The 11800-nt window shown below is 34.4% G+C and overlaps 1 pseudogene; it reads left to right on the plus strand.

Annotated features, from left to right (window-relative positions):
- Window positions 1-6231: 6231 nt before the first annotated feature.
- On the plus strand, window positions 6232-7249 carry LOC126057220 (olfactory receptor 2AK2-like; annotated as a pseudogene).
- Window positions 7250-11800: the final 4551 nt, after the last annotated feature.

Genomic DNA, 11800 nt, shown 5'->3' on the forward strand with positions numbered 1-11800 from the left:
GGTTAAACATAAATATCAATTAATTAAGAAAATGAACAAAAATGATTATATTAATTGATGCAGAAAAATCATTTGACACACTCCAATACCCTTTCATAATAAAATCACCCAACAAACTAGAAATGTAAGGAAACTGCTTGTATCTGATTAAGGACAGTTATGAAATGCCCGCGGCTGACATCACACACATTGGTGAAAAACTAAAAGTTTTTCGTTAACATCAGGAACAAAACAAGGATGCTTGACTTCACAACTCTTATTCCATATTATTACATAAATACTAGCCAGAAAAGTTAGGAAAAAAAAATTCCTATTTGGCATCCAAATTTGAAAAGAAGTAAATTTGTTCCTATTCAAATGACATGATCTTATATACAGAATATCCTAAGAAATACTCTGGGCTCAAGCATAACAATGATTGTGAGGATGGCACAGGACAGAGCAGTGTTTCCTTCTGTTGTACATAGGAGTCGCTGAGAGTCAGAACAAACTTGACATCACCTAACAACAACAACAAAGAATACACACACACACAACAAACCAACAAAAACAAAAATAAACTATTAGATTTAATATAAAAATCCAACAAAATTGTAGGATGTCAGATGAACACAAGAAAATCAGGTTTTGACTAGAGCTCTGGAGAACCAAACTTGATATCTCTGCTTATTTGTTTATTCATTCATTCATTTATCTCTATTTATTTATTGATTACTCTCTTATACTTCAGATTTCTTCAATACCAAACTTTAGGTCTTTGAACCTTATCAGAGAGAGTGACTGTATGGACAGGGCTTATTTTAAGTAATTCTCCCTGTAGATAGTTTGCTCTAGTTTTGTTTATTTTTCTCTTGAAACTTTAGTAGAACCATGTCACACTGGGATGGGGAACCTTTTAGAAGGATTTGTGTCCACATTTGAGCAAAGCAGTGGAGGAAATGCTTCCATCCTTGAATCTATCTTAAAAAAAAAATTTTATCTTAGCTTATATAAAATAATAATCCAAAAAGGCAGTAAAAACAGCATCATCATTAATAATCATCATTAAAGCTAATATTTATTAAGGGCTTGCAGCATGCTGGACAATATTGTAAGTTGTTTGCATGTGTTAACTAGTTTAATTTTTAATAAACAATATTAGCTGTAGATGCTATTATTAGAGTAGATAATCTATGAATCAAGAGAGCAAGTAATACATTCCTGCTTCTGCAATTCAGACACAGTGAGTCACCCCCATCCTACCTTCCACCATCACGCTCCACTTTTACTCCCTGATTTAATATATGGGCCCCTAAGAGATATTTCTCTTTTTATGCCACAGGAAGAGTTCTAGGTTTTCATGTTCTCATACCCATCCAAAGTAGCTGACAACTGTCTGTGTATAATACACAAATATTTTTCTCACGCAATATCAAGTGATAATAACAATTAAACAATAACAACAAGCACCACTTAAAGGTATCAAACCTAACTTCAGAGGTAGATTTTCACTGAAACATAAGAAACTTGAACTGCAGATCCTCTCACCTGTGCAGGCCTCTTCCAAAGTCATATCAATTTTATATTTGTATTTTTGCTCTCTTGTTCTTAAAGAAAATGCCAGAAACTGTACAAGTTTCACAGTATTCAAAACTTACAAATGTCACTTCGACATTCTAGAAATCCTTCCACAAGTGACTGAATGTGAGGAAATGTTGACTAAATCGTTCAGTAAAAATCTGAGATTAGGGTTCCTAAACACCTGTGTTTCCTCCTAAAACTGATTCAGTGATTTTTTGGCCTCTGGAGTTTTCTTTGGAAAGTGATTTAGAGAATAATGAGACAAAATATTTCAAATTAAGGAATAGTTATTATAAATTATGATTTATGAATTATAAAATAACATATATATTATAATTGGAGAAAAATGAAGATAAGATCTTACAATGTGACTTACATCCCATCTGTACCTGAGAGAATAAACCTGTGTATTTTCTTCCCAAAATCTAACCCATGTCGACTTCCTTCTTAAGTTATTGCACTTTTCTTTTCCCATTCTTGAGCACAGCAGCTATTTCATGTCATCCCATAGAATCAGGTAAGGGAATTGACTGGGCAAAATTTCAGCTCACTTCAATTTTTCCAGATTAAATACATCTCATCGAAATAGAACAACATTATTGAGCACCATGCCAAAATCTAAATTCTACTCTACACGTGGGCACTTTAGCCCTTAGAGATTACAGCATTTGTATTTGATCTGTGGACTTTCAGAAATCAGAGTCCCTTACTTCCACGGCCAAGCCAACTTTCCTATTTTGGGAATAAAATTATTGCAAAATTTAGCACATTAATAATATCACCTATATTATTATTATATAATAAAAAATAATAATACTCCTCAGTATTTCGTGCATATTTTGTATAGAAAAAAAACCAAACTATATATTAGCTGATTACTAACTATATGGAGTCAAAATCTACATACGTATTTTAAAGGTAAAATAGTTAACTTTAAAAAAAATTTTTTTAAAGCAATCAGCTAATATCAATTTTTTGATTTTTTCTTTCACTTGAACAAATACATTTTGAGGCTTGACCCTTTGTTCATTCCCCTCCCTCCCCCCAGGAATGCAGACACCAGGACTAGTGAAATATCACTTGTAATTTGTACAATGTGCTTAACCACGGACTAGAGGTCTAGTTTTCCCAGAAGGTCTCTGAGAAACAAAATATGAATTCCACCCTGATCAGGCAGCCAGCCTGTGTTCAAGTCTTATATAAGGACGAGAAAATGAGTTTGAACATTTGATTCTTTTTTCCACTAAATTTTTTCATGGTAAATGATTGAAGACTTATTTGCTGAGGCAAAAAAAAAAAAAAAGCAGTCCTGCGAGTTCATAGAATGGTAACACTTCCTAAAATGTGTTTCAAATTAGAGATTTCACAGCTTTGGATTTCTTTGTGAATTTATTTTTCTGTCACCCCGTAGAAGTGTCAAGTAGCTTGATTTTCCTAATATATGCAGTTTTGTCTGTGACTTTTTAATATATGTGACAAACAAATAACATAATTTAACTTAAAAATTTTTGAAAGACAGACTTGCTGTGCCTCTCTAATACCGTGCCCAAGTGGGGTGATAGGAAAATCGTCTGTGTAATTTTGCAGATCTGTTTCCCAACTCCCTGTTTAATGATTTATTTCAAAAAAAGTCTTCTAGGAGATTGAAACATTGTCTCTATACAAAAGACAATATATCTCAATTAAAGTAAATTTTTCAACTCTTTTTATATATGTAAAATAATCTAAATGTCTAAATATCTAATGAAAAGGAATATGCTTTTCAGCACAGTGGCTTATTTTTCAGTTTTAAAAACTGCTGGAGGTAAAGCAGTCTTGTTCATAATAACAACCATTCAGATTTCAAATAGCTCTTTTGGGCCATTAATTACTCTGAATTTAACCTAAAATATTATAATACCTTGAATACTTTGCTACAATTCGTGTCAAAAAGATCAATATACAACTAATCTCCGGGACATTATTTAAAGGAATGTGTTTTATTTGATAAATTATGTAGAGTGAATAGTATTTTTCTTGGATGCCCATTTCCTTTGATTTGGGCGATTTCTGCGCTGGCTAGATTATCCACATTACATTTGGATGATCTCTGCAAAAATTGAATATCCAGGTATGTTATCTGAGATTGATTTGGCCATATATTGATTTTAAATTTTCTCAGGACAGCAATCACAAAAGAGCAAGGTGAGAGACCTGTCTTCGTAAAGCGAGAAAAGGGTAGGGTTTGAAGGTCCAGTGCAACCCTACTGGGCAGCATGGCCCTGGAGCCATCACTTGTAGTCTTGACTCGGGTAGAAAAAAATGTTTCTTTCTTATTTTTGCCTTGCCACTTTGTATTATGCTCAAGGCATTGCCATATTCAACAATATTATTGGAATGGTGAAAGGCTGTAAACTATTTCAAGCAATACAAATTCATGGTGAGAATCTTTGCAGTTGAATTAAAATATTTTGTAAATTGTTTTATTTCAAGTGAAATATATATGCATACATGCATATGCATATGTATTTCTATATATAATGTGTAACTGTCTAGTTTTCATAACTGATTTTGAATACACGTACATTATCTCACCAAGCTGATATTTTTTAGTTCCCTTATCTGTTTTTATCATGTACTCATCATTCTAAATTGCTTCTGTACTCATCATTCTAAATTGCTTCTGTAAAGTATATTACATTTATTATACTTCTACAAATTATTTACACAATGAAAATTCCTAATATGATATTGTTAGTTCAAAAAAAAAAGTATGCCTTAGTTTATACAAACTTGGCTGACTATAGATAATGTAAAAAATAAAATTTCTACTGGATTAAATTTGCATATGAATTTATAAGCTTTATTTGCAATTCACAAATAGGAAGTTTCAGACAATAGCTTCCCAATTCATGAATAGCAGATATAGTTTATGAGCTCATATACAAATTAGATTAATCTTGTAGAAATTTCATTTTCAACAGATTTGGTGATGGGGAAGGGATTAATGGGACATTTTGAACTAGGTTAAGCTGAGCAGGCAAGTCCTAACTGGTTAATTTACATTTTGGCTTCTGAGGTCAGGCATTTACTGAACGAAGACTTACATTTTGGTTTGCTCATGTGACTGCATCTTGGACCAAGAATAGTCAAAAAAAAAAAAAAACAAGTTAACGGTAAATATAACTGATGATGAGTCACTGAATTTTATATGCCAGAATTGTATTAGTATTTGCATGTGTATAATCAACAGTTGTTATTGTCAGTTAATTTTGTGCTTTGCTGCTAACCAAAGGGTTGGCAGTTTGAGTCTACCAGCCACTCCTTGGAAACCCTATGGGGCAATTCTACTCTGTCCTATAGGGTCTCTGTGAAACGGAATCAACTCAACAACAAGGCGTTTTATATTAAAGTTGGCTAGTTTTTAATGGAAAATATTTTCTATTTCTTAACGTTGTTCTGCAATAAGAATTATCCAAAACTTCTGAATTTTAAAAAAGCCATCAGTAGTCTTTTGATTTCATATCCCAATTGAGGAGCAAGTGATAAACTTTTACTAATTGCCACTTCTTCCAAGTGCAGTTTAAATGTAAATTTCCCCAATTAATATAACAGGACTAAGTAAAATTAAAAATGCCATTCTTGACATGCTTCTTGAGTTAAATTTAGATGAATAATTGTTAACTTCTATTTTAATGATTCATTCTCCAACCATCCCTTAGGTCTGGCATATAGATAGATAGACAGACGGACAGATAGATAGATAGATAGATGATAGATGGTGATGAAGATAGGTAGATAGATAGATGATAGATAGATGATAGATAGATGATAGATAGATGATAGATGATAGATAGATAGATAGATAGATAGATAGATAGATAGATAGATAGATAGATAGATAGATAGGTAGGTAGATAGATAGGTAGATAGATAGATGATAGATAGATAGGTAGATGATAGATTTTTTTTTTGGAGGGCTTCGTCAATGAATTCCCATTTACACTCACAGATGTTATCTATATAACCACCAATTCATTTAGAAGAGCTAAAATATTCCTGACCCACAAATGTTAATATAATTTTTATTACAATCTATAGCCAATACAAATTCAAAATTGAAAAATGGAGTCAGGAAACCTTTTTTTAAAGAATATTATACCAGGTTTAACCAACAGCGCAATTCTGAACTATATATATGAAGGAATTGAGTGAAAGATTTTTTCACAACACGTGAACATGTTTCTAGTCTATCATCATGAAGGTATTTACAAGGGGAATAATAACTCATGTTGGCAAGTCATGTAAATGTTTTATCCCCATATTATATTTTTATTCTGTGATCAATTTTAAAGAAACATTATTTTTATTTTATTTTTCAAAATGCCCATTGCTCAATAGACACAGATTCAGTGCATAAAAACCCAAAACCAAACCCCTTACTGTTGAATTGATTCTGACTCATAGTACCCTATAGGACAGGGAAGAACTGCCCCATAGAGTTTCCAAGAAGTGCCTGGTGGAGTCAAACTGCTGACCTTTTGGTTAGCAGGTGTAACACTTAACTACTACACTGCCAGGGTTTCCTGTATAAAAACAGGGAGAGACATGGTCACCTAAGCTGATTAAAGGGAATTCTACTGCATTTAATAATCATTTTGTTTTCTCTCAAAGGTCAGTCAATGTTGTTACATGGAATTTTCAGATATGGTCTGCTTTGTTTTGATTTAAGCCATGAAGACAGAAAATCAAACTTTTGGAGCAGAGTTTATACTTCTTGGCCTTTTCCAATATGGCCAAATGAACAAGATACTCTTTGTTACCATTCCTGTCATCTTCTCATTAGCTTTGATGGGAAATATCATACTGATCCACCTCATCCGACTGGACACTCCGCTCCACACTCCCATGTACTTCCTCCTCAGTCAGCTCTCCTTCATTGACATGATGTACATCTCCACCACGGTACCCAAGATGGTGACAAACTTCCTGTCAAATAGTAAGACCATTACTTTTTTAGGTTGTGAGATTCAAAGCTTTCTGTTTTTGACTCTTGGTGGAACTGAAGCTCTTCTTGGTTTCATGTCTTATGATAGACACGTAGCGATCTGTCACCCTTCACGTTATCCTGTGCTCATGAGCAAGACGATCTGTTTGTCCATGGTCACATGTGCATGGGCCAGTAGTTCTATCAATGCTTTAATACATACACTGTATGTATTTCAACTTCCATTCTGCAGATCTCGGATCGTTAATCACTTTTTCTGTGAAGTTCCATCTCTATTGCCTTTGGTGTATGAGGACACCTCCCAGTATGAGTATACTGTCCTCTTTAGTGGCCTTGTCATTCTGCTACTACCATTCATAACCATTTTGGCTTCTTATGCCCGGGTGCTTATTGTGGTGTACCAGATGAGCTCAGGTAAAGGGCAGACAAAAGCCATCTCCACGTGTTCCTCTCATCTGATTGTGGCAAGCCTATTCTATGGGACTACTCTCTCCACCTATACAAGGCCACATTCCTTGAATTACCCTGAGGAAGATAAAGTGGTGGCGGTGTTTTACAGTATCATTACACCTCTTCTGAACCCATTTATCTACAGTCTGAGGAATAAGGAGGTCATGGGGGCCATGAGAAGAGTGCTGGGAAAATAGACATTTGTACAGAAAATATGACTTTAGGAACCCTTTATAGTTTGAGACTGAACAACATGATTTGATTAGCCTACTGTCTAGAGAGATGTAAGCTCAAAGAAATGTTTACAAAATAAATAAATGTAACAATACCTTGGTTTCTACACTTCTCAGAAATAACTAAAGCTTTGTTATTGGAACTGGGTGGACTTGCCGTGTAAAAGCAAGAGAATGGTTGCCATTTTCAACTTTATCTTCTAAAGCAATAGATTTAATCCCTGTCAACACAATGCTCCCATGTCATAACAAATTTTTAGTACCTTTTTAATATTCTGAAATAAAATGCACATGAAATATAATTTACCATATAATACATAATATCAGGAAAATACATATGATGACCAAACTATAATATAGAGCAAAATGCATACATCCACTTATTTATTTATTTATTCATTCATTGAACAAGGGCTTTAATGCTTTAACTCTGTATGTGACACTGTTATAGGCACTGGTGAAATGGGATTAAACAAGAAAAAACTGACATAAGTCTCTGCTCTCATGAAGTTTACATTTTATCGTGGGGAGAAAGACAGTATATAAAATTAACTGGTAAAGCGACCTTATATGAGTCGGAATCAACTCGACAGCACTGGGTTTGGGTAAATTTCAGAGTATACCAAAAAGTATTAATCACCATGAAGAAGAACTAAGTGGAAAATTGGAATCAGGAAAACAGAGGATATTTGCAATATTAAGTCAAATAGTCAGAGAAGGGAGAATCAAGAATACGACTTTTGTCAAAAACTAAAAGGAGTCGAGGAAGAGAGACAAGTGGATATTTGTGGATAAATGTTCTGGGAAGAGCAAAGAACAAGTGAGAACTCCCTGAGGTGGGGACATGCCCAGCGTAGTCACAAAAGATCAAGGAGTAAATTGGTGAGATACAGGAAATAGGTATATGTTTTGGGGCCGGGTCTTACAGTGTAAATTAGATCAACGTGAGGATTGTGGCTTTGAACCTAAAACAATGGGCTACCATCGCAGAGTTGTGGTAGAGAACTGATGTGGGCAGGAGAAAGCCATTGCAGTAGTCCAGCTGTGACAAGATATTACCTTGGACCAAGGTGATATTAGTGGAGAGGCAAAGACTGGGCAGATTCAGGAGACTGGGAGAAAGCAGACATTTGAGTTTTGTGGACACATGGAATGTGAAATTCTATGAAATAAGAAGCTTTCAGAATTGGGCTAAAACTTGAAATAAACAACTGAAAGTATGGAACTGTCATCGTTACAGCTTGAGGGAAACCACAGGTGGAGCATTTCATCATTCGTCATCTCTTATGCTCCTTTCATGTTAATGCCTTGGGCCCACAATTACAATCATTATTCTGGCTTCTATCACCCTTAAATAGAAGCTCTTACTTCTCATCACCATTGAGTAGAAACTTTTAAATCAGAAAATAAGTTCTCTTTGATGTCTGGTTTCTTTTCCTAAACATATTTAAAAGGTTTAACCATATTTTTGAGTGTTTCCATCATTTTTATTACAAAGCTGAATTCCATCATATGGCTTAGAATAATTATTTCCATTCTGATGTCAGAAATGTTTGGCTATAATGAATAAAACTACCATAAAGCTTCCTGTACAAGTGTTTTTTGAGAACACGTGAACTCAACTCTCTTGTACATATACCTAAATTGAAATTGCTTGGTCATAAATTAGGCACATGTTTAGCTCTAACAGCGTTATCCAAATTGGATTTAATCATTTATTTTCCAATCAGTAATATATGAAAACTTCTTAGAGTCTGAGTGTTGATAACAAATAATGCAGGGGGTTGCTAAACTACTTGGTGCTAAATATAAAGTGGGATATAAACCATGAGAGCAAAATACAACCAGTGTGCCATCAGTGCATGAACAATGGTATTGGAAGAAAGTGTATATTTCTGTGAAGTATTTTAGAGATTCACTGACAAGTTTTTTTGGATCCATTGTCAATAATTTTAATAATAATTATATGTAATGGCCTTTAGGAACACTCATTTTTGGTTCAAGACAAAATGTGTTTATTGGTCTATGAATGCCTTACTTAGGTCAGTTTGTTTATAATGTATACCTGTAAGTTCATCACCCAACCCAACAACTAAAATAGTAAATTTGTTTATCTTTAGTGCTCCTCCAACTCATGGCGACCCCCTGTGTGTCAGAGTAGAACTGTTCTTGGTAGAGTTTTCAATGGCTTATTTTTCTAATGTAGATCACCAATCCATTCTTCTGAGGTGCCTCTGGGTAGACTCGAACCACCAAGCTTTCAGTTAGCAGTGACTATGTTAACTGTTCGCACCATGCAGGGACTCCTCATATCCTCCTATACCTCCACCATCATTCTGAATTTTTAGTTTTTTAATTCTCTTGCTATAATTATAATATAGAATTCATAGGGTATTAGAAAATATTTTTAGATGCTGTAGAACTTAATAAAGGGGTCTTAAGTTGTAGACAATCTTTTTGAAAATTGATTGTTTTTTCAGTTGACATTACTAACTCTCCAGGTTGAATGAAATGACAGCCCATTCTATTTTATTATTGAATGGCATTCTATTTTAAGACTATACTACACATTTATCCATTTTTTGTTGTTGGTGTTGTTGCTGATAGATGGTTGTTTTATTTCTAGTTGTCTACTATTATGTACAATGCACTTATAAACATTGTTGCATTTGTCTCCTGTTTCCCATAAACAAGAGTTTGTATTTTGTATATATCTATGAATGGAATTGGTGGTGAAATTACTTAAGTGTGTAAACCGTTTGTGTTTTACATAAAGTTTGAAATTCTAATTTACACTTACTATCAAACATGAAAATAACAAATCCATATTTTAATAAATGTACATTCAAATTAAATGAATTTTAACATATTGAAATATTTTTCACACAGACTGCATGAAAGTTCACATCTGTAGACCACATCAGTCGCTGAAGTATATGGTTGCATGTCCAGTTGCTAGCTTCAAGTTTCAGGTAATCTCCACCCCCAGCTTCTTGATCTTGGCCTTAGAGTTTTATACATCCTTGATCTTTTATTATTGTAATTAATTTTTGTAGTATTTTTGACGATTTTCATGCTTTTGAGTTCCAATAGAGCCTAAACCTGACTAAACACAATGCCTAAACTTCAATAGCTATAGCTAACAAACTTTTTTTAAGTAAATAGCAATTTGAAGGATGATTTGTGTAAGTTATATAGAATAAAAAAATCCATATACAGTACCTTCACAACTAATCAGCCGGATTATCACAAATTGAACAAACCTATATGAAAGTGGTAACATATTATTAGCACTTGAGAAGATTCCTCATGCCTCCCCCTAGCTGCTGCCCATACTTACTTGTAATGAAACCATTATATTTAAGTGCATTATCCATGAATTATACTGAACAATGAAAAAATAAATCATTTCAATTATTACATAAATTCAATATAATCCCCATTAGAATTCCATCAGTGTGTGCATGTGTGTGTGTTTAATTTACAAGTTGGCTATAGAATTTATACAAAATGATGCAAAAAACAGTAATAGCTCAAAAGGAGTTTTAAAAATAATTAAATGAGATGCATCACTCTACGTGATATCAAAAATTTATATTGATATAGACCAATGGAAGAGAATATATAATCCAGATGCACACATACATGTACAATGATGAGTCACATATGTCAGGTGCTTGTATGGGGAGTGATAAAAGGATACACATTCCAGTGAAAGTTGTTGGATCAATTGTATATCCGTGTATATTTTTAAAAAATGAGATGTGGATAATGTCAGTGAAAATGACCAAGTTGATAGCCTCAGATAGCTTTTGTGGAGGGCCTGTTCCTGCACAGAAACAACAACAAAGCAAAAAGTGTTAGAATGAACTTTTTTAGAAATTTAGAAAGTTTTAAAATATTTACAGCAACCAAGCAAATACTGAAATAAGAGAAAACCAGAAAACCAAACCCACTCCCGTCAAGTCGATTCCGACTCATAGCGACCCTATAGGACAGAGTAGAGCTGCACCATAGAGTTTCCGAGGAGCGTCTGGTGGATTCAAACTGCTGACCTCTTGGTTAGCAGCCATAGCACTTAACCACTATGCCACCAGTGTTTCTAAAATAAGAGAAAGGCCACTTAAAAACATCAGGAGAGGGGATGTTACAGAAAACAGTGTGTTAAGAAGGTATAGGATTCATTCCCTCCACTGAAGCAATGAAAAAAACCAAAAACCAAACCCAATGCCATCGAGTCGACTCCCACTCATAGTGACCCTATAGAACAGAGTAGAACTGCCCCATAGAGTTTCCAAGGAGCACCTGGAGGCTTCGAACTGCCGACCCTTTGGTTAGCAGCCGTAGCACTTAACCACTAGGCCACCAGGGTTTCCCTGAAGCAATGAATAAGTGGGAAAAAAACCTGACAGAATAAACATTAAGTGCTTCATGAGAAAAGGTGCTGTTGAATTTTGATGAAAAATTGTGGCATTTTTGTTTATTCACCTACTATCCCCCATTCTCCACTTGGCAGCTGCCATGAAGACAGCAGCCCACATTCCTGGTGTGGCTTGCTGGTGCCAGGGTG

The sequence above is a fragment of the Elephas maximus genome, chromosome 13 (assembly GCF_024166365.1).
Source record: "Elephas maximus indicus isolate mEleMax1 chromosome 13, mEleMax1 primary haplotype, whole genome shotgun sequence".
NCBI classification, from domain to species: Eukaryota; Metazoa; Chordata; class Mammalia; order Proboscidea; family Elephantidae; genus Elephas; species Elephas maximus.